At 39.1% G+C, this 23,663-nt stretch overlaps 1 non-coding gene across 1 annotated transcript; it reads right to left on the bottom strand.

The window, feature by feature from the left end:
* Nucleotides 1–8,489: 8,489 nt before the first annotated feature.
* Nucleotides 8,490–8,596, bottom strand: LOC127027887 (U6 spliceosomal RNA). Its single transcript, XR_007767850.1, has one exon. It is a non-coding gene; the product is annotated as a U6 spliceosomal RNA (small nuclear RNA).
* Between the last annotated feature and the right edge of the window lie 15,067 nt (nt 8,597–23,663).

Raw genomic sequence — 23,663 nt, 5'->3', positions numbered from 1 at the left:
ATTTAAAAAATCCCAAGTTCTGGAGACATTTGAGGGATAATATTAACTTCTATTTTTAAGACCTTGTAGCAGAAATTGCCTGGAAAATGTTGCTGAGGTACCTCCAAGACCCAGAAGCCAGTGGCCAAATAAAACAATCTCAAAAAATCTTTATGATTTTAACAGTAGTAAAATAATTTTTCAGATAGTCTTACAAGTGCAGTCCTGATTTGGACATTTTAATGCTTGAAATCAACCAATCTGTCCCTTGAACTCCTGCTATTAACTCTTCTCAGCACGATTTTACTGTTATAACTGTGCAAGACATGGAAATGGGAACGTAATTGTCTTTGGGTGGTTATAGCATCTTCATTTGCCAAATATTCACGCAACTTTAACAACAAAATTCACTCAGGTGTTCTGGACTGCAATGGCCCCATTCAGGACCCTGCAGAGCAGGGAGGCAGGGTAGCCTCACCAGCCTGCTGCTTGCTCCTGGTACCCTCAGCTGGCTCCGCAAGCTTCACACCCACCACACACAACCCTCTCCTCCTGGGTTTTCACCGCAGTGCTGACCTTTTCCCTGGGCTGCCCTTCCCCTCACATCCATTGGGGCCCAATTGCACCCTTGTCTCTGTATCTGGGAAACTTTTAGCGCCACACGGCTCCACAGGCTCTTACCAATTGAAAAAGTAATGCAGCTTACTAGAAAATTCTTCCAGAATTGCAGACAAATCACATCGCCTTGCAACTGGAGTGAGCTCAAAACATCTGCACAGGCAGTTAATAGCAGTTACCATGGCTCCGCTGATGCAGAGAAACGTATTAATCCTCTGCAACTCAGTTGTGTGCCTGAGCTGTAGATTTCCACTGTAAGTAAATTGACACACTTTACAGCTAATGATGCCAGCATTACAAGGAAATACAAATGCAGTGATCAGGCATAATAACACAGTTTTTGCCTATTTTAATGAGAACTGCAGGCTGTTAGTTCTCTGAATAGCAGTGTATCACACTGAAATCACAATTTACTCAGAGCTAGACCAAGGTACTACTTCACTTTTACTGTATCACCTGAGTAGAGCTCACTCGCTGTCCATTGCAAGCACTTAGCCCCTTCACTTTTATTCTGTGATTGACACTGCTAGCTAAAAAAAACAGGAGCACAATGACTGCCATATTCTGATAATTTTGGTAAAAGTTATCCATAGCTTTAATATACATAACTTTAATATTGCATTCTCCTATTCTCCACAGAGACAAAAGTGACCTGCAAGAATACTTAGCTGCATCCTTACTGCTTTGAGATGGCCACAGAACAGCTCATAAAGGACTAAGATGCAGGCTATAAAATAGAGATGAAACACAGAAAAGTAAAGAACAGAGCACAAAACCTCCTATTGTCCATAAAATTTACTCCATTCAGAGAAAATCAAGTGAAGCAACCTTACAATAAATGCTAGGTTCCATAGTCATTTGTGTTCTTTTATACTATTTGAGACAGTTTTGTGTCATTCCTTCATGACAGAGTTATTTCATGAAGATAATGTCATGAAAAAGACATTTTTTGCCCTTATGTTTTCTTTAATAAACATGCTTACTATAAAGTACAAAGTAATCCAAAATTACAAAATGTTTTTTTTAATTAAGTAGCATGGCACACATGACAATTTCAGAGCAGATTATGATTTTAAGTCAGGACTCCATTAGGGAATCTAAAATTGTAGTCTTGTGACATCCCATGTTATTACTACACAATGGCATCTTAAGCACATTGCTGGAAAATGCTGACTATAATATCTCTTGCTAGATCTTTTACACACCAGAACTAGATATCTTTCAATTGACTTCACTAGGATTTGGATTGGGCCCTATACAACATTTCTTATTAATCAAAGTATTACCTGCAGTCAGCCTAACATGTTCGAAACATGAATGCTGCTATTCACATTCAACATTCAAAAATTATTATGTTAATTGCTTTAAAGAATGTGTGCAACAGAAATTCTTCCCATGATATTCAGCTCATCTTTAACACTAGCATGCTTTATTTCCCGTAAGTTGGACTGGTGTATTTTGCTGTGCAACTCAGGCAACATAAACATGTGTAATAATATATTTTTATGTACATGAACACTAGGAGGACATTTTCCCATTCCTAGTTTCGGTTAAATCTAAGTTTTAGTAAGGGCAAATAATCTAATTCAACCTCACTAAAAAGGCCTGAAAGCTGTGGGACCCCCACAGGGCCAATAGATGATTAGTTAATAATAGAAAATCTACCAGCTACTGAGATGAGGGATAATTAGAATTACAGTGAAGTGCGATAATAGAATCCAAGTGAGTGGCTGAAATGATACTGAGGACCAACAATGGAAGGACCTCAGATCATCTGGCAAGAATACAAAGTACTCTCATGCTCTGAAGTCAACTTCTTCTTCTTCACAAAGCACATTAAAACCTTGTCATCATTACTTTCTGCCGATGTCCTTTTCTCCAGAAGGCCTGTGTGAAGCCAGTAGCTCACGGCCCTCTTCACTTTCATTGCTACATGTCCTTGAAGGGAGAGTGACAGAGAACCACCTTTCTTCTAGTGTGCTTCTGTTTAATATTGAGTTTTCTGAGGTAAGAATTGTTTTCTAAGGTGGTTCATTTCCCTGTATTTGCTGCGGGTTCAGCAGAAACCAGTAACTGTGACCTGTATGTACTCTCTAGAGAGTCCTTAACAGTTTTAGAAGGCAAAGCAACAGAACATGTTGGAAGTCATGGTTGCTTTCTCGATTGCTTGTAAAAGCCATTCTCCACTGATGGTTAAAGAGCAGGGACTGCATCAGGAAATGAGAGCAGCTAGTAGATGTAGATAACCTGATTTCTGTATCTGTATCGTTTCCTCACTCACACTTTATATGTATGTGCATGGTGGGGTTGTTTCATCTCTTAAGTAAAAAATAGAAAGATATGTCTGATTAAAAAGAAAATACTTACCAAATGTATTGGGTTTGCGTGGCAAGGTTTTGATAGTAGGAGGGCTACAGGAGTGTAGCCAGTTCCTTCTGTGAGAAACTGTTAGAAGCTTCCCTTATGTCCAATAGAGCCAATGCCAGCCAGCTCCAAGACGGACCCACCAATGGCCAAAGCTGAGTCCATCAGTGATGGTGGTAGTGCCTCTGGGATAACAAATTTAAGAAGGGGAAAAAAACTGCTGCACAACAGCAACTGGAAGAGAGGAGTGAGAAGATGTGAGAGAAACAACTCCGCAGACACCAAGGTCAGTGAAGAAGGAGGGGGAGGAGGTGCTCCAGGCACCGGAGCAGAGATTCCCCTGCAGCCCGTGGTGAAGACCATGGTGAGGTAGACTGTCCCCCTGCAGCCCATGGAGGTTAACGGGGGAGCAGATATCTGCCCTGCAGCCCACGGAGGACCCCACGCTGGAACAGGTGGATGCCCAAAAGAGGCTGTGACCCTGTGGGAAGCTTGTGCTGGAGCAGGCTCCTGGCAGGACCTGTGGCCCCGTGGAGAGAGGAGCCCACGCTGGAGCAGGTTTGCTGGCAGGACTTGTGACCCTGCGGGGGACCCACACTGGAGCAGTCTGTTCCTGAAGGACTGCACCCCGTGGAAAGGACCCACACTGGAGCAGTTCATGAAGAACTGCAGCCTGTGGGAAGGACTCACATTGGAGAAGTTTGTGGAGGACTGTCTCCCATGGCAGGGACCCCACGCTGGAGCAGGCAAAGAGTGTGAGGAGTCCTCCCCCTGAGGAGGAAGGAGCAGCAGAAATAACGTGTGATGAACTGACCGCAACCCCCATTCCCCATCTCCCTGTGCCGCTCAGGGGGAGGAGGTAGAGAATCTGGGAGTGAAGTTGAGCCTGGGAAGAAGGGAGGCGTTGTGGAAGGTGTTTTTAAGATTTGGTTTTATTTCTCATTATCCTACTCTAATTTGACTAGTAATAAATTAAATTAATTTTTTTCCCCAAGTCGAGTCTGTTTTGCCCATGAAGGTAATTGCTGAGTGATCTCCTTTTCCTTATCTTGACCCACGAGACTTTTGTTATATTTTCTCTCCCCTCTCCAGCTGAGGAGGGAGAGTGACAGAGCAGCTTGGTGGGTACCAGGCATCCAGCCAAGGTCAACCCATCACACCAACTGAAAATGAAATACCACATATTGAGGGATTACACCACTCTAGCTCCTCTTTACTACATAAAAAGAGACAAAAAAAAGTTTATTAATATGCATAACAGACCTCAAAGGATGTTTGTTTCCAAATCGCAACTGTGTTTGCTAGGTAAAACCCGTGTTCACAACCTAATCCTCAGGTGTGTTGAGAACATTTAATATTAGTTGCTAACATGCACTGGGCTCATCATATATACGACTCATCAACAACCCACACCCATCAGCTCTGGTGGTGCATTTGAGCAATGCTCTTCCTTTCTAGATATCAGAAAATGAATATGGCTAAAGAACCACAAATGCATCACTTATCCTCGTGCCCCTGTCACATCATAATTCTGAAGAGGAGAAATTGTAAAGGTAAACAACAATAAAATTTTAGGCCAGCCTCACCAGTGGTATGTCCAGAGACAAGCAATTTGGGGTCCTGTAAGTATACAAGTATACAAAATTTCGGAGGGGTGGGTCCAACATTTAACTGTGAGTGTTACCAAGTCCCGCCTGGCTTCTTCTCTCCGAGAATTGCCAGGGACAGGTGCTTAAGTGTCATCCTCTATGGTTTCCATCAGGATTTTGAGGAAGGCCTGAATGAGGCAGAAAAGCAGAGCTGGAAAAAGCTCTCTTATATGCATGCTCTCCAGTAAGATAGGTAACACAGTAAGTAAAAAAAAATCTTTTGAGACTAATTTAAGGGAAACTATTTATGCATTGGAGGATGTGGAGTGCTTACAGATCATAGATTTAAGAGGATAGTGCTCCTTTTTACAAACTTGAATATAATTCAGCTCAAATTTCTGCATTTAAACACTGACTGTACTGGACTACATTAATATTTCATAGACAAAGACAAAGATGTTGAAACTCATCTGGGAGAAAAGACAAAAGTTACATCAAGTCTGAATTATGCTCCATAAGGTTTGACTCTGGATAACAGGCTCCAGCAACTCCATAAATCTTATTAGCTTTCATTGACCTGATGGAGTTTCTTTGGCTCATCAACAAGGGATGTCCATGCAGAAAGCAGTTCATTGCCTTTATTTCTAGAAGCATGCAGTCCCCATATACACAGCCCCTAATGGCCTAAAGTCCAAACTTAAACTCCTGGAACGCCTGCAGTGTGTCATATTCCATCAGGAGCCAATGTGCAAATAACATATTTCCATTTTTAAAGTCTGAAAAATGTCACAAAAAGCTTTTGGCATTTACATGACTCAGACAATCACACTTACACCCTCTAATTTTCTCTGCAGATAATTTCTAATGTTCAGTACGTAACCACAGCAGGAAATCAGGAATAACTATTAAAGTAAAAACGAAAGTTCTGCAGCATAGCCATTAAAGTACACCAGACTACAAAAAGATAGTATTTAAAATGACACTATTGACAGTTATTGCTTAAAAAGTGAAAAATCAAAATGTAATGCACTTAAACAATAAATTGTCTTTATACACATAAGGGCTGATTTACCAAAATTCAGCCCTGCAACTTGGTACAAATTATCACATCTGTGTAAGTGAGATTTTCATCTGTGTCTTTACGAAAAAGAAATCCAACAGAAGTAGGTCTTTGTCCTTTTTCCATGTAGCATTTCTTTAACTACCTTATTCAAAAAGGTGTGATAGTTTGTGTTTTCTTCATTTAGTACTTTAAAAGAAACAAATTAATAGTACACCAGTTTTGTATTTGGACCTGATATGAAGACAGCATAGTACCCATACCTGTTGCATAAGTCATGTTTTGAAACAGGAGACACAATGACCAGGTATATGAACTCACAGTGACAATGCAAAACAAGACCCCAAAACCTGAAATCTGTCCTGATGACAGAGAGGAAGCATAAAGGAAAGTTGTCATTAGCAGAGAGAAGAATGAGGGAAAAGGAGCTGCCATCAGAGTGCTAGCAGGAAACATTTACTTCTTACAGGGGTATGGGTCCAGGATGGGATGGGAAAATACCAAATAAAACATAGTCACTTACTCAGTTTGGGAAGAGTTTGTAGGTGTCGGTGTTCTCACATCTTCTTTCTAAGAAAAGAATAAAGTAGAAAAACAGGGAAATAGCTGAAGTGGGATTGCAAAATGAGGGAGGGTGGGGTGTATGGTTTGACGTGTGGGTGTATGTGTACATATGCAGAAGGGGTGCACGTGGCAGAAAGACGAGTATAAATCCACAGCTATATTGCCATTACCACCATTCACCAAGCAAAACACAACAGGCACACTTCAGAGAAAGCAGAGTTCAGTTTTCAATTCTTCAACCCATCTCACGTATCTTCTACAATTGCACAATATGTTTCTACCGTCACATATTTTTCTGACAAAAATAGGATAAGATCTATAAATTGTAAGTCTCACACTACTGTTCTGGATTTTTATGTGAGGAATTAATGAGGATGCTTTTACTTTAAGACAGAAAAGGGCTTGAGAGAATTTTGAAAAGCTGAAGTTCAGTTTCATGCCTGGCAAGCAGAGAATCCATTTATTTCTGAAAAAGGAATGGCTCAGACTTTTAGGCAAAGTGTACTTTAGGTATGTGAGAGATACAAGGCATCAATTAACTTCATAAAAATTGAGCAGTGTGGAGGAAGCAATAAAAGCATCAGGAAAAGGATTTAATTCCCTCAATGCTTATTCAGATCATTTTCTTTTAAGATTATGCATTGACTAATAGCATGACTACTGTTAGCCACTGGCAACTGAATCTATGTACAAAACAGAAAAGTAATTTGGCAACTCAACTTACATGGGAACTATCATCACCATCCTCAAAACGGAAGTGGAAGAGAAAAGCTAGGTATACGGCTAAAGTTTCCAAATGTCAAAATAGTAAATGAACATCACTGGTTTATTTGGCAGCCATTCTTTAGCATTCCCGAATTGCCTCAGCTTATTAGTAGTGACACTGTTTAATTCCATGTTCTCTGTGAAGAACATCTAAGCAGGACTTGCTCCATATTTCATAAACAGTATAGATGAAATTTGGAACTGAAGTTAGAGTGTTCTGACAGAATTTTGCGGTTCATATGTCAAATCTTTCTCCACAACTCATGACATGAGTGTTTTCAACTCCTGTTTTAAATGGAAAAACCTTCAGGAAAGGGAAAAGCAGGTGGAAAGACGGAAAAATGAGAAAGGGAGAAGGACAGGAACAGCTCAGCAGCATACATTACTTAGCAATTGTAGTATGTAGGAAAAGTACACTATGTTTCACAAGCACAGAAAATACAGACACAAGATAGATGGTCCTGGATCTGTACATTGCAGTCAGTGTAGGCATTGCTTCTGATTTTGACAATCAACGCAAACTCAGTTGCCACCATGATGCTAAGCTTCATTGTGAATGTATCTAATCTGAACAACAAAGGCATAGACAAAGGCATTGTGATTTTGGTTTAAATCAGAGAGATTGAATTTCTCATTTCCTTTTGCATTTGGAGGACTCAAATCACATTAAAAAAAAAAAAGTTGTTTGTTGTTACACAGTAAATACTGTAAAACCTAACCTTTTCATGTTTTATGTTGTCTGTGTGGTTCCTGGAAAGGTAGAAAAGCTGGCACATTTGTGACTGGGAGATATACCTCAAAAAATAGCACAGGTTAAGACAGAGATCTTTCTAGATTTATAAGACTATTGCTCTTCTTTACGTGATAGCTATCTCATGAAAACATTGATCATTTGAAAAGAAGCAAGAGGGTTGAAAGGCTTTAGAAACTAGATTTAAAATACTGGGCTCCAGACTACCATCTTACTCTTGTAAAAATGTGCTACACTGCCAGTGTCATGAAGTCATGACTTTCTGGCCTGGACATCTACCACTTAAAGCATACTTGCTCTTATTCCCAGGAGACCAAAAATGAATAAAGCAAGAGGCATTTTGTAATGCAAAGTGAAAACAATGAATTCAGTAATAACCCTGTGAGGTAGTTAAATATGTGTGATTTCCTGAGTGTCAAAAAAGCTATGTATAAAAATAGATCAGTTTCCAAGACAGCATAAAATCACAAGTTAGTAAATGTCAAGAGGGGAAAAAGATACAGAAATTGACACTAGCCTGCAAACTATAGTAAATATACAAGCATGCAATACCAAGCACAAAAGGTGTCAAAGGATGTGTGTTCATAAGAAGCTTAGTTTACAGAAGAAAATAATGGCTTTGATATAATTGTTGCATTCCTTTACTGTGTAGTACCTGTTACAGACACTCCTCATAACACTTTTTATTGCTAGAACGTTAGCACAAGCAAATGCAGAAACAATCCTAGAGTAAAAGGACTGTATAAAGCTGTCGTGGTTTAATCCCAACCAGCAACTAAGCACCACGCAGCCGCTTCTCCCTTATAAGGAATGCTGCATGAATTTGCGTGTCATCCTTGCACAGGGGCCATGCTAATCTTCTCTGTATCGTTCCAATTTTAGTATATGTGCTGCTGAAGCGAGCACATATAACGTTCCATGGTATGGAATGGGGCATGACGTTCCATGGTATGGAATACCCCTTTGGCTAGTTCAGGCCAGCCGTCCTGGCTCTGCTCCCTCCCAGCTTCTTGCACACCTGCTTGCTGGCAGAGCATGGGAAACCAAAAAATCCTTGACTTAAGGTAAGCGCTACTTAGCAACAACTAAAACATCAGCGTGTTATCAACAGTATTCTCACTCTAAATCCAAAACACAGCACTATACCAGCTACTAAGAAGAAAATTAACTCTATCCCAGCCGAAACCAGGACAAAAGCTTATGATAATTGTGACAAGCATCGATTAAATAAATTTTTGCACACAAGTGAGCATTCTGCTGCTACTCATAATATAACATAACCTGAGATGCTTAGCTGATGTTAAGCCAGAAACACGAAATTGTTTTTTTTTTTTTTTTACTGGCAGTGGTAAGTTATAGAACTGTTTTGTTCATATAGAATGATATGAACATTTTTTATTTAGTTATAGTAATTCCAAGTAATACAGAGCCCTGAAAAAGCACAGCTCACAGATATAAAAGTCTAAACTGATCAATCAATCATCCAGAATGATTTATAGCAAGGCTGGTAGAAATTTAAATGGAGAAAAACAAGTCAGTTGACCTAGAATTTTTAAGCAAATAATTCCATGAATTTGTAGAAAGCAGAGAGAATTCAGAGGACTTAAGGACTGCATCAACGAATAAATGAATCTTTCTACCAGGAGGCTTGATGCTTTAAAAACTAAAATACATGCATAATTTTACACAGGTGAATATTTCTAGCCAAATGGAGTGCAAATTTAAGTCAGAAGAGTTGAACAGGTAATCTAGGATGTTTGGAGCAGGTTTCTATGGATTCTGGACATACTAGAGAAGAAAGAAAGGACCAGGAAGTGAAGTTTGTAACACACAGTCATAAAGTTACAACTTTCTAAGCATTATTTCTTTAGGTGTTTGTATGCATGACATCTGTCTGCCACCCACTAACTTCAGAGTGTAAACTCATTCAAATTCATCTGAGCAGTAAAAAGCGGAAAGATAATGAAGATCCTGAAGTCATATGGAACTGAGCACCTTGCTAGATAAGAGTGAGGGACTCATATTCCAGCGTCCCCAGGAATAAAGTGGCAGGGACTGAGCCATTCTCTCTCCCTGAAGCCTGGTTGTCCAGAAAACGTACTCACACTCTCATGACACCAGATATCCTCGGGAATATGGGAGGGAGGTGAGCAGCAATAACACTCAGAAACATATTAAACACAAACCCATACAAAACCAGATACCATTAGACACAATATACATGGAAGAGCTGTTAAAAAATGTGTATATACCTACTCTTCCCTTAAAACTCCAGAACAAGCTGTTCAAATTATATCATTTGGACAGCTCAGCAAACTCAGATCTTTACCATTAATACAAGGGATGAATTCTAAATATCAGTGACAAGGTCAGGGCTAGGTCAAGAATGAATCATGGCTAAGAAAATGCACAGAGTCTCTGTCTGGTATTTTTTGTTTGGTCCTTTTCTTTCTTTTAAACAAGCAGCAGGGTTTTATGACAAAGTTATCATTGACTGCAGGTTTTAAAATATGCCTTATCAAAGCAAAAACAATTTATTATGTTTCTGACATTATTTCATATGGGAAAAATGATAATTAGCTGTACCAAATTATCACCTGTCTCAAGATACCAATTTCAGCTGTTGTCGAGTGCTTGTCTCAGTTGGTCTTCCTTTCCCACATTCTGTGAGTGACAGTTTTTAAATTAACAGCAACTTTATATCATACATAAAAGACAACTGAAAAAATAAAAACCACACAAACATGTTGCTGGCTGAAGAGTTTGACCACATTGTCATTCAAGAAAAGAGCAGTGTATAGCTTGCACGTCCTAAGGGCCTCAAGAAATATGTCATTTCTCACTCCTCAAGACTGAGCAGCTATAACTCACAGCTTAAAGCAAGATACTCGTCGGCTTTCACACATTGTCTTTGGCACAACATCTTAAAATATTGGTTTTGTCTATTTTTACTGTCAACTTGCTGAAGAATGAAATTCTTTTTACAACACAAAATTTAAGAGTTGACAATATATTTTTTGCTCTAGTTTGATGTCTTCAGTCTCTGACAGTGGCTTTAATATATTATAACGATTTCAAGGGGCTACATTTTAGCACTGAGTGCCATAAGTTAACACTAGACACAGAAGCCTGCCAACTCCAATACATTCTGAATGAGGTGAGGGGTTTTTTCCTTATATTTTTCTGGTGTGAAGATGCATGCGTCCTTTAAAACAAAATAACTCAAGATTTTGTGACTTTTAAGCAAGATTTTAATCAACACACATTTTTTGTCCAGCATGCATCAGCCAGGGTTGGGCTGGAATAGGACAGCTTCGGTTTAGACTAACAGTTTGTGAAGGACTTCGCAAAAAACTTGCAGCCAGTGTGGTAAAAGCCATTTAAGGCAGTGAGTTAAGGAAAGAAAAGAAAAGAAATGAGAAGACAAATCAAACAGAATGCAAGTAGGTGGGAAACTTCCTAAGGTAATCCAAGTCTCTATGCAAAAACAGCCATGGAATGCTCTAATTGGAAATAGTTCTTTATAGAGCTGATTATTTTTTTCTGCTCTTGAGGACAGGAATGTGGGATGAAGTAGTAGTGAAATAAAAGCCCTGATGTGACTGAGCTGCCTTCTGGAAAGAGACACTTCAGCTACTAAAATGTTAAGAATTTTATCCCTATTTCCTCTCATTCCCAGTGCGGGCAACCACAGTCTGCACAAAACAATGAAAGTGTACATTGGCCAGTAGTAATTAAGAAAAGATGTTGACAAGAGAAATATCGTTTATTCTGCCGTGACAAGAAAATGAAGCCTGAGTGCCTAGCCAGAAAGACAGTTTAGAGTAACACCATGGCAGCAGTCCTTCTGGTACAAAGAGTGTGAATGGCAAAATACTATTAATGGATGGATTTTGACTGTACCCCTTGTGTCTACAGCACAATGGCTGAGGTGAAAGCCACTTTCTCCGCTACACAGTAGGCATTTATATATAAACATCAATCTGCATTTTCATTTTAGCTCCTTTGTGACACAAAGATAGGGGAAGCAGCCACAAGTAAGGAGAATAAACTAATATTGGTTGTGCAAATTATTCTACAGACAATATCAATACGGGCCACATACTGTGTTGCGTTAGCAAGAGTGTAACCAGTGGGTGGAAGGATGTGATCTTTCCCCTCTATTTGGCATGGATGAGGCCACATCTGGAGTGCTCTGCACAGTTCTGCGCTCCCCACCGTGAGAAGTACATTGACTTACCAGAGCTAGTCCAGTGGAGGGCCACAAAGATGTTTATGGAGCTGGATTGCCTGCTGTAGGAAGAGAAGCTGAGAGAACTGAGATTTTTAGCTTGGAGAGGAGAAGTCTAAAGGGGACCTTATCGGTCTCTGGAACTACCCAATGGGAGGAGATAGAGAAGAAAAGAGCCAGGTACCTCTTGGAGATGCACATTGGAAGGATGGGAGGCAACAGTCACAAGCTGCAAAAAAGGAAATTCTGATTAGATATTAGAGGTGAGGCTAATTAACACTAATCACAGTGAGGCTAATCAAACACTGGAGCAGGGGCCCAAAGAGGCTGTGAAATCTTAGTCCTAGGAGATATTCAAACTTGGCTTGGCAAAGCCCAAGGCAGCTAGGTATAATGGGCCCAGACTTGAGCAGGAGGTTGAACTAGATGATTTTTGGACATCCCTTCCAACAAAATATATTCTAATATTTTACTGTATGAATAAATGTGAAAAATATAAGCTGCATAGGGGCAATCAGCAAACAAAAGAGGTTTTGTCAATCGGTTTAATCATACATAATTATTTGCCCAGCTGTGTGACAACCTCCCAGTTTAATCTCACCCTAAATGAGTTTCAAGATGTGAATTCTAAATCAAATCAAGACTCTGATCTTCTCAGACTTGCCCCACACTAAGTATATAGTACTATGTTATTCAACATACTGCCAAAGCCTGTAAATCCTGACAGGTCCACACATGATTTAAACATGCAGGGAGTTATGATCTCATCAAACACCATACCTAGGACCTAATAATAATAATAGATTAATCACTTTAGAAATCAAGATCTGGTTCACTTGTCTTGTGTTTTCTAGACACCATGAAGTCCATTGTGAATTGTGTGAATCTAAACTTAACAAAGCTGTCTTCTTAACAGGCAGAAATAATGACACATGTCTGTTCCAATTTCATGAAAACAGATCCTTTGGCTTCGACGTTGAAATATTTAATTAACAATAAATGTGCTACCACTATAGGCCTTTGAAAGACAATCTTGTTTCTTGTTTCATTTTCCAGTTACATGGGTAGGGTTCTTTTTATTTCAGTGTGCCTGGCAGTTTAACAGACTCTCTTCCTCCTAAACTTGTTCTTCACATTTTGTATCTGCCACTATCCATCCATTCCTATTATAATTATTGCCCAGGCTTTTACGAATGACTCATACAGAAGGAACATCAAGCATATGTATTCATTTGTGCTGTTTTATGAAGAACCACTTTGTTGGTTGTTGACATAAAACATTTGTGACAACCTGGTAGAAAATGAAGTTTGCCCAACAAAGTTCACAGAGAATAGTCTATCAAAATAGCCATCAACAGGGATGAAAAAAAACCCAAACCCCTTATGGAATTCTTTCATTTATTTCAAGGGATAGGAAACTCCTTCAAGTTTGTAGGTCAAAGGCTACATACGGGGAGCAGAGTGTCAGTCAAGCAGATGAAATGGTGCAGAGATCCAGAGAAAGTTTCATGTTTCCCCTCACCTCACTACTGATCCTTGGTTGCCTTTTTTGACAAAGGGATGTAATGAGAGACAGGTTTAACTGAGACATAGGGGGAAGGCACAGCAACAAAGGAAGGATGTGAAATAGGACCCTGCCTGACAGAACAAAACAAAGCAAATGTTTCCCTACACCTCAGTAACCCAGCTGTGACCATGCCAGAACAGTGTTTCAGCTACAACAGGTGGTTTTATGGCTTAACAAAACTTTTTTGCCCTTCCCTGTGAAATCACAGAGGCCAAACAAGTCCTCAGCCTAAATTATAGATGTGAACAGTCGCTGAACAAGCCTGAGGATGCTTTGACTAGTGCAAGCAGAGAGCACCTCTGACTGCGTTGCAGTACCTAAGATACACAAGAAATAGAAAGATATGAGCCCCTCAAACCACATTCATTCTTGGAAAAAGAATGGAGCTTTAAATATTTTTCATATACAATGCAGTCTTTTTACACCTTTCCTCTTCTTCCATTCTCTATGCCTTGTGGTGGGTTGACCCTGGCTGGATGCCAGGTGCCCACCAAAGCCACTCTGTCACTCTCCCTCCTCAGCTGGAGAGGGGAGAGAAAATATAACAAAAGTCTCGTGGGTCAAGATAAAGACAAGGAGATCACTCAGCAATTACCTTCATGGGCAAAACAGACTCGACTTGGGGAAAAAAATTAATTTAATTTATTACTAGTCAAATTAGAGTAGGATAATGAGAAATAAAACCAAATCTTAAAAACACCTTCCACAACGCCTCCCTTCTTCCCAGGCTCAACTTCACTCCCAGATTCTCTACCTCCTCCCCCTGAGCGGCACAGGGAGATGGGGAATGGGGGTTGCGGTCAGTTCATCACACGTTATTTCTGCTGCTCCTTCCTCCTCAGGGGGAGGACTCCTCACACTCTTTGCCTGCTCCAGCGTGGGGTCCCTGCCATGGGAGACAGTCCTCCACAAACTTCTCCAATGTGAGTCCTTCCCACAGGCTGCAGTTCTTCATGAACTGCTCCAGCGTGGGTCCTTTCCACGGGGTGCAGTCCTTCAGGAACAGACTGCTCCAGTGTGGGTCCCCCGCAGGGTCACAAGTCCTGCCAGCAAACCTGCTCCAGCGTGGGCTCCTCTCTCCACGGGGCCACAGGTCCTGCCAGGAGCCTGCTCCAGCACAAGCTTCCCACAGGGTCACAGCCTCCTTTGGGCATCCGCCTGTTCCAGCGTGGGGTCCTCCGTGGGCTGCAGGGCAGATATCTGCTCCCCCGTTAACCTCCATGGGCTGCAGGGGGACAGTCTACCTCACCATGGTCTTCACCACGGGCTGCAGGGGAATCTCTGCTCCGGTGCCTGGAGCACCTCCTCCCCCTCCTTCTTCACTGACCTTGGTGTCTGCGGAGTTGTTTCTCTCACATCTTCTCACTCCTCTCTTCCAGTTGCTGTTGTAATGTTATTCCAGAGGTGCTACCACCGTCGCCAACAAGCTCGGCCTTCACCAGCGGCAGGTTGGACTTGGAGTTGGCTGGCATTGGCTCTATTGGACATAGGGGAAGCTTCTAGCAGCTTCTCACAGAAGCAACCCCTGCAGTCCCCCCACTACCAAAACCTTGCCACGCCAACCCAATACATGCCTTCTTTCACTCTTTGTCTCACCTTTTTCTTTATATTATTCAGAATAATGTACAGATACAGAGGGATGATGAACACTCAGACCAGTAGAAACTGAACTGTACATGCTTGCCAACTGCCAATATTTTCTCCTAATCTTTCCTCTGTTTTAATTCATGGTCAACGTGAGCTTTCATGGTCACTTACATTCACTTTCATGTCCACTTAAAACAAGCCTTTAAAAAAGTGTTATACTCCAAAGATGTTTTCTAACTACCAGATTCCCACTAAGGTCAATTAATATTAGACTCCACGTACACAGTCATAATCCTTTCTGCATCAGCCTAGAAAAACAGTTGCATGCTTTTTAAAGGATATTTTACCATATTTTGCTAGAATGTTTAATCAAAACCAACATTCATTAGAAGGGGAAAAAATGAGGACATTTTTCCTTTACATAGCTGCATAGAACATGCTGGCATATAATAACTTGGTAAACCACACTTGTTTTGTTTTGATATTTACTTTGACAGCTTATAAAGAGCATAGAACGCACTTATATAATCTCACACATTAGTTCAGACAGACATGTAATTGTCTTTCTATATAGTACAGATCTGTATCTACCAAGCTTCAGACAATACACAAATCTAATCAGGCTGCACATCAGTAGTTGGAAAATGCTACAGACTACTGCTACAGTGTTACATCAATACTGATATAATAAAGTTATAAAGTCATATCAATACAAATATAGATTTTTTTCTGAAACCACACAGATTACAGTATACTCAAGAACACCAGTAAATTGTATTTCAGATATTGTCTGAGTGAACTGCAGTGTCACAATCCTACCAGTCATGTATGCTGTTCAACAAATGTATTGAAATCAAAGTGGAAAAACTGTTTTTACCACATCAAAAAACTGTCATTCACTTTTGTCTGTTTGACAGTGTTTTTTTCAAGAGAAGACCACACATCAAATACGCAAGAAATTTCAAAGTGTTCTCAGAGTGCCTTACAGTGGACCGCATAACATGGCCTAGTGTCTGCCATAGATCATACCTAAGTTAAATCAATTCTATTAATTTCCTCACTTACTTACATGAGCAAGTCACTCGTAAGTGTGAAAGGAAAGGGAAACTTTAAATGCAAGACTTAGGTCACCACTTCTGAAATGGCATTAATGTACACAGTGACACTTTCAAAGATAAGCAGAATGTATGTTCATCAAACAACAGAACAATGTCAAGCAAATGTACGTAAAAGGAAAGAACAGGTTCACTTTTCCTCTGATTTCTGACATGTATAAAACATCAGAGAAAAACTTGGGAAATCCAAAGATACGATGTAAACCCCTTATCAAGCAATGAATGGCTGATCTCTTCATAGAATCATTAATGAATCTGAACATCTACATTATAGTAACTAAGCTCTTGATAACTGATTTTCATTCTTCCTATTTCACGGACCAGAATTTACATTGGATTCCATGGTTATTTAATTGGTACCCACAAAACCCCTCCACACTTGCATTAGCGCTGTGTTTTCCCAGTGCAGTCCCAAACTTCTAAGATCTACTGCTAGTAAAAGAACACAGCTGGTAGAAGATATATTGTTTTTAAAATATCCAATGAAGAACTACAAAAAGAACCCTACCCTACTCTAAAGTAAATTGAGTAGCCCAGTATTATATGAAATATATGGTATATTCCTGAAACTTTAAGGGAGTGTTTTTCAGTGTCTGTTTTAGCCCAAGAAATCTCTAATCTATCATGTGTGTATTTTAGGACATATGAGGGAGCACAGAAACATGCATCCCGGTATAAAATATATTCCAAAATGTTAGGTTACTAGAGCTGTTCACACAATATACTTACTTGGAGGCAATATGAACATCACTAAAATATACATGGCTACTTGAGCTCTGACACAGAAGTTAATTGAATGGCTTTAGTCAGGGTTAGTAAATGAAAACCACCCAAAATGTAATACTTCCCGCATGCTTTTAGAAACAAAAGAAGCCAATATAAATTATGCAGCTCTGTGATTCATACTGCTTGGGTTTATGCAAACCAAATCAAAGATTAGAGCTTCCAAAAGTACACTGCTATTTAGTACAATGAGCAGTACACTGCTATTTAGTACAATCAAACCTCATGCAAGAAAACGTAAAAAGAAAAAAGTGAAACTAAACGTGCTATAAATGTTTTAATGGGTTCAGTATAAATTCTTTTGCAAGTCAGTAAAGCTAAAGTAAAATTTCTAAGCTATTAAATAACATAAAGAAAACATTAGTATAGTTCTCCACCTTTTCCAAATAATCAACATGTAGCAACGAAAATGAGATTGCTGTTACTACAAGTGGAGGGGACTTTGGAAATCTAGTTGCCATAGAGTTCACTTCTGTTTCGGTCTTAAGAAGTAAAATAAAACATAATGTGCCTGTTGACAGGGTGCCAGAGATTTGCAGATAGAGGGTGAGAGATGTTTCAGAAATCCAATGATAAAAAAGATAGCTAAATGATTACCCTCCCAAGCACTGAAGTGAGCAAGGCCAGAAAAGAAATGTTCTGCTATCACTGCTTTGCCAGCTAAGTATTCCACAGTGTAGAGGCTTCTCCTGACCCATCACAGACAGATTGTGTAGATTGAAAGTACATGTAACATAACTAGTCCTCAGAGCACAGATGGTCTCATTACACTAATGAAAAGCAAAGGTTGTGTTTAAGTGACAACGTAGAATATGAATACGGAGCAATAATTTCAAATAAAAACACTGTATTGAGAAACTCCCTTTCTGAGGAAGGGCTAGTGAACTTTAAATAGTTTTGCAGTTCCCATATTTGCTTGCTGTGAGATTAATCTCCAAAAGATTTTTGTGAAATAGCAAAAAACCCAAATGGTTTCTGCTGCTTTGTTACATGTTTTGTGGGCAAGGATGCGTGCACAATCTTAATGCCTCAGGTTTGCTCTACAGCTAAGAGTCATAGTTTAGTGTTCTGGCATGTGCTGGCCATCTATCTGTTGCTTAATCATGCAGAGGATGCCCTTCTTTCTCAAGAGACTCATGATATTCACTGCTTGGGCTGAATAAAAGGTATGGATTAAGACATTAGGACAGAGTGATCTTGGGTACAGTCTCATTTGCATCACACTCAGTGAAACACCAGGAAATCATCATCACCATCACAATGATAATGTAGTGCATGGGAATCAGGAGGAGCTGCTGCTCCTGCTTTTGGTTTCAGACAAGGGATTTCACACAAAAAGAAGAGGACTGGGCTGAAATATATCCGATAGCTGTTAGCCCATTTTAAGGGCTAAGAAATGCATTAAAATGCTTTGTTCATCAAATCCTTAAGGGCCTACTAATAAAATACAGCTGGGAACATTACAAAGGTAATTTTGTGTAGTTTTAATTATATATTCACTGCTATGAAATAATAAGATTTTTTTTCCCTTCTTAAATATATACCTGGGCCCTATTACATTACAGGAGAAGGTGTAGCACCTCTCTTGTTGGTTCTGAGGAGTATTAATGCCTGAATTTTAAAACGCTCTTCAGATACCTTCTGGGAAAAAAAACTGCTGGAAAAGGAGTAGGTCCAGCAAGGCGACTCACTGTGACACCAATTGAGGCCAAATTCAGTCCCATGCAAAAGAACAGCAGAATTCCTGTGCATCTACCTATGAAGCAGCAGGTTTAGCTAAGCTGCAGAAAGCATATGCACCTTTCCAGCCTTTAAAAACCCATGTTTTCAGCCACTGTGAACTCCTGCAGCTCTTAATTCATTAGTTTCATCATTTAGAAAAAAATATTGGACCAATCCATCTTTCCTAATTTGGGAAAATGGTCCCACTGTTGGACCCCATCAAGCAGTAATTTAAATGTGAGAGAAGTCTAATATATTATTGCTGTTTTGCTACTGTAGTATTTGTGGCAAAATTACTTCACTTATCAAAGTGAATGAGAATCACTAGGTGATTCAGGGACATGGGCTATGTCATTGTTTTACTTAGATACAGATATATTATTCTTGTTCATCACAGTGTTTCCTGGGATGATGTCTCATTTTGGGTTCTCTGCTATATCTAGTTTTTTTGAAATTCCTAGCAGTAAGGGCATGGAGATGTATTTAGTTGTCCTGAGAAACTACAACCATCCCCAAGGGATTAGAAAGTTTTAATTTATTTTAATATTTTATCAAGTGCCAGTAATACTAGAAAGGTACAAAGAATGGAGATCTCAGGTTTGCCCTGCATGGGTACCAAGGCACAGATATGTCTTGACTCCATGTCATATGGACTTGGGGGAACGACAGACCAGTGATGGTAATTCTCACATTCACATACCCAAGCAGAAATTCATCAGTTGTCCCAAGTTCTCTCCAACAAGCTTTTTTCTTTTTTTTTTTGTTTTTCAGACAGTAGAGCTAAGCAAAGGAGATCCATAGCATCCTATACCTGAGGTGCAGGATTTCTACAGCAAATTAATATAAACCATAAAAAAATAATAAAGAATTATACAGGATTTTTTTGCTGGAGTAGATAGGGATCTTGGCAGTGAATGAGAAATTTTAGTGTCCTATTCTCCGCATAAACACAGAGTAAAACACAGGCCCTACCCCAAAGAGCTTAGAGAAGAGGGCAAGTAGATACCATCAAGCAGACTCAGGAAAGTACAAAGAAACAGATAACAGAAACCTTCTTCAAAACACATTTTGAACGTTTTATGTATGGGTGTCAAAAGATATGGTAATAATACTAGCAGAATTTTTGCCTTTTTTTGTGTGTTCAATTTCTCCTCCACTGCTGCTCCTGTTCCCCTCTCAGACTGGCCTTATACTTCTGATAAAGTGACTATTTCCATCATCATTCTCCTGACAGATTTTCATTACTAGTGGAAAATGGTTGCTGATCTCCACCAGTTGTAATTGACAAATCTTGTTTTACATTGCACGTTTGCATTTGAAAGGGCATACAAATTATTTATGCCTATAGTCTGGATTGTGTGGTAGATGCTGAAAACCCAACTACTTCACCTGAAACAGTGAAGAGATCATTATAAAGATCTCTGCATAGTACTACAGGGACTGGAGGGAGTGCATTGGAGGACACAGTGGCTGTCCCAACACTTCCAAGTTTGCCAAGAGCTGTCCTTTTCTCTGCCACCTGGGCCTTATAGGAGGGACCTTGTAGGAGGAGCCCTGCTTTGGCTTAACCAGAAGGACCTGCCATTCAGGGCTTAGTATTAGATGATGGGAACTCCCACACTGTCAAATATTATTTGGGAAAAATCACTGTCCAGCCCAGTTTCCTGTAAGCATGTCTTAAGGCACTGATCTTTCCATTTGCATTCTTTTTTTTCTGTGACAGTCATAACTTCCTTTGCCAAATGAGTGGAAGTTAAGTTCTTCATATTTAAATGTAGTTTGAGATGGTTAGAGTGAAGGTCAGATAGCCTACCCTCAGCAGAAGCTTCCATTTATTTCACAGTGATGCATACCAGGTCTGACACCTTAGTCTATAGCATGGCACTGGCTGCTATCACAACCAAGTCACCAGAAAGAATGGATGATTAATTTGACAATTTTTATGTTTCTGCTTACCACAAATATAAAGTTGAAGTCTTTCAGCATATTCTTTGTTCCACAAGCCTTCACAGTATTTTTTCTAAGAGCTTCATTCTGTAGTCACTTCCATGATACTGCAGCTTTTCAGTGAAGGTATCCTGGTGAAGAAGAACTTAAAGATTAGACTACAGCGAGGGAGAGAGACTTTTTTTTAATTGTGCTGTGCATCACTGTAACTATGAAGCTACTTTTGGTTTACTATTTATTTTTTGCCTCTCTTTGCTTATTAGCTTCCTCTCTATCTTTTTTATCTCAAAGATTAAGACAATTTTATTCAGCCTTTTCTTCATCATTTGTTCAGTTCAGCAATTTTTCTTCCACTCTCTTTGAATCTTTAATTTGCATCTTTTTTCTGTTTTAATGTTTGATATTTTCCTTTCTTGTATAAAGCTTTTGAGCTGGACAGTTGTTTTTAATAAAGTTGTGCTAATGTGACCAATACAAGAGAACACAACTGAGTGGGAGCTATCCTTCAATTAATTTAATGTTTCCTTTTGCTTAATTGAATATTGACAAGCTCTTTCTTCCCCCACTCTTATAAACACAATACAATTACCAGAAAACCTTTATTTTATTACAATACCTCACAAAAAGCTATTCCAAAATATCTGGGTCTATTTGGACTTTGATTTAGATACTTAGTCAGGGGGGTTTTGTCTTTTTTAGATAAATGTTACCACAATTTAAAATGTTCTAAATAAATGTTACAGCTATATCAGTGAAACAGCAGGATTTTTGAGAACAAGGAGTATATTTACAGAATTTAATACTTTGCCTTACATATTGTAAGTCTGCTAAGTTAGAATATCAGTGTCGTTAGTGTTCAATCTAGAAAGTACTCTAAAACACAAAACTAAAATTGATGAAATTGAAACTGGGGAGACAAACAAAATTCAGATGTGCCAGCAACTGAACCTGCACTCTGTAGCTGCCTCTTCTATGCCAGCTAGTGACAGAACACCATCCTCCAGATAACTCTGCTCTTGCCTCCTGTTAGTTCAACTTGCTTGTGATATGCTAATTGTCTGGCTACCAAGGACATCCATTGAGAGAGGGTACCCTACATACAGCACATTTCAGGCAGTGATAGACTTCAGTAGCAGGAAGAAAGGAGAGCCTTGAGCCTTTCTTGTACTGCATTATAACTCATAATAAGTGGGAATATGTTTTCTTTTCTCCATATCACACCAGAAACTGTAAAGATGATAACAGATAGGGCAGCACTCTTTATTTTCTTCCATGGAGTCACTGTATTGCTGCCTGAATAGAGTCTTTGGGATGCTCAGAGCCAAAGAGCATATTTACAAACGCTTCTAAAATCACAAAACACAGACACATCACTCATACTAAAAACACTAGCAGGTATACTATGTTAGACAAGTTGACTTGATCTTTTGGAAATGGTTTAGTATCTAAAATTTTGTATGCCATATATGAAGAAATAGTGCCAGCAAGATATTGAAAACCACAGAGAGCTCTGTAGGAAACATTAGGAAAGAACAGGGCAACTAAATGAATACCCAGGGAAAATAGATACTATAAAATTGGATCCCTGCTGTATCAACCTTTGTGGATGATATTGCCAATTTGGAAAACAGTAGATTTCAGGGGGTTTGGTAACCAGAAGTTATATGGAATATTGCCTAAGTCTGTATTTTTGCATTGGAAACTACAACACTTTCAAGTATAATAGAAATAACTTTATCTTCCTAGTATCTAACAAAACTGTTGTCTCAAACTGCATTATCTCTTTGGATTCACAGTAAGATTCTTGAAAGGTGAAACAGTGCAGAAACCATCTGTCAGCTGAGACTGAGGATTAATTGACACAATTTTCTTAACATATTTTACACTTACACCTCGTGATAAAACAGCGCATCTGTTACACTTATCTCCTTATAAAATAAAAGTAAGAGGGGATAAAAGCCACACAAATGTAAATTGGAAGTGAGTTGTATGGGCAAAAATAACTATTGAGTTTTAGTTCTTCAGTTGCTTTATTTTCAACTTAAGGTACTAAATAACATTCCATGACTGTTGAAAACTTAACTTTGACAAGTTTTTCAGGACTCTTAAGCTGCAACTTCAAAATTTAAAATGCTGAAATCATAAGCAATCCTTCAAAACTTTATCTTGTTAATCCTTCTGAAGAAAGTCTCTTTGCTAAGGAATTTTTGAAAGTGGTAACTGGAGAGAGCTTGCAGTTGGAAAAGTCCCTTTCTACCTGTTAGTTTCAAGTTCCTGTAGCAAATGAAAATGAGAACTCTTTAAACAACAATGTGAGAAGTTCACCATCTCCTCTCAAATGCTGGCTTTAAAGAAAATGACAATTATCTAGAAGGATTTTTTTTCCCCTATCTTTTTTTAAATGCTTTATTTTATCATGTTATTTAGTAAGCCTGTTGAGTAAATAATGCCATATCACCCCCCTGTCTCCTAGGGACCCATAATTCTAGGATAAGCAGCCACTTCATTTTGCAGGAGGTTTCTTTTTGGTTTCAGAAATCAGCTGCAGCACGCTGATTGATTAGTACTCAAATGTAATTGTTCTGAAAAGCTATGAAACCTTGACTCTTACAAGATACAGACAAAAGCAGTTTCCAAAACATGCATACTCGACATAAGACAGCCCTGAACTTCAACATGCATAGTAAAAGAGATATAATTTGCCCAAAATGTAAACAGCTGGGATACACTTACGAGGGTCAGAAAACTTATGTGCTAATCAATTTGGATTCATGATGTACAAATAATGAGTCACACTTAAAACACCTCTGTTGTCAAAACATTGTTCTTTTAATCCCTGATAAATTATGAGGTTTATAAAAGCAGATTTTTACAGATAATTGAGGATTATTTAAACATATGTGGAAACTAGATTAAGTGCAAATCCAGTGCCGCTGAAGTAAACGATATGTCTGTCATGAGTCTTTGTACTTCACCATTTCATAGATCCACAGCTAGTTGTATATACATTTTTACTATAAT

This window comes from Gymnogyps californianus, chromosome Z, assembly GCF_018139145.2.
Source record: "Gymnogyps californianus isolate 813 chromosome Z, ASM1813914v2, whole genome shotgun sequence".
Taxonomy (NCBI): Eukaryota; Metazoa; Chordata; class Aves; order Accipitriformes; family Cathartidae; genus Gymnogyps; species Gymnogyps californianus.
This window is presented reverse-complemented; position numbering and strand designations above follow the sequence as displayed.